The sequence below is a fragment of the Phocoena phocoena genome, chromosome 1 (genome assembly GCF_963924675.1).
Source record: "Phocoena phocoena chromosome 1, mPhoPho1.1, whole genome shotgun sequence".
Classification (NCBI taxonomy): domain Eukaryota; kingdom Metazoa; phylum Chordata; class Mammalia; order Artiodactyla; family Phocoenidae; genus Phocoena; species Phocoena phocoena.
Window position 1 is genome coordinate 78,071,772 of NC_089219.1, and position 944 is coordinate 78,072,715.

At 35.6% G+C, this 944-nt stretch overlaps 1 non-coding gene across 1 annotated transcript; it reads right to left on the reverse strand.

Moving 5' to 3' along the window:
- Positions 1–384: 384 nt before the first annotated feature.
- On the reverse strand, positions 385–495 carry LOC136140607 (U6 spliceosomal RNA). The gene has a single exon (XR_010657637.1). It is a non-coding gene; the product is annotated as a U6 spliceosomal RNA (small nuclear RNA).
- Between the last annotated feature and the right edge of the window lie 449 nt (positions 496–944).

Sequence of the window (944 nt, forward strand, 5' to 3'; positions counted from 1 at the left end):
AGAAGCATCATTAGAAAATATATGCTAGGAAAATAGTAGGCTGTAGATTTGTGGTGGCAGGGATGGCAATGGAATACTAACATTTATACCCTCTTAACCACTTTGTTTAAAATGATGCCAGATTTCAGGTAACTACATATGTGGTTAATACAGCATTTTGCATTTTCAATTTCTTGCTAAATTCCTGACTACAGTCTCAAAAGATGGGACTGCCTTACCTGACTCTTTGGCTCTCCCTCCAGCCTCCAAACACAAATTCTCCTATTTTTTTCCAGTTTTATTGAAGTATAATTGACATGTAACATTGTATGACTTTAAGGTGTACAACTTAATGATTTGAAATATATATTTATTACAAAATTATTATCACAATAAGTTTAGTTTAAAAATAGGGAGTGTTTCACAAATTTGCATATTATCTTTGCATAGGGGCCATGCTAGTCTTTTCTGTATGGTTCAAATTTTTTAGTGTTATGTACTGTTGAGTCGAGCATCACAGATATTTCTAACAGGTAATTGGCTGTCATTGTCTGAGCATATCTTCCATGAAGGCTTTGGTCAATTCATGGCAAAAGATAAATCAGATATGAAGGGGAAGAACCTCAGATTAATCCAATACTTTCTTGAAAAGTCTCCTCTTTTTGCTGTACTTCTACTCCCAATCATGAACCCTTGAGTAAATAACGAAAATACGATTCACATTTCCAATACACTGTGCAATCTGCATTTCAGCTGAGATGCTTCTTGGTCACACAGTAGACTTGTAATTCCAAAGTAACTGTATTGCATTTTGAAAGAAAACAAGGCAGCCACATTCCATTAACAGAAAGCCTTCTTGAGCGTGTCTCTTGGTAGGTTAAATGGATCTGAGTCATGCGCTGAGGGTGAATGGGAGAATCATAAACGTTTATATAAAACACCTACAAATCTTAATAGGGGGAGGA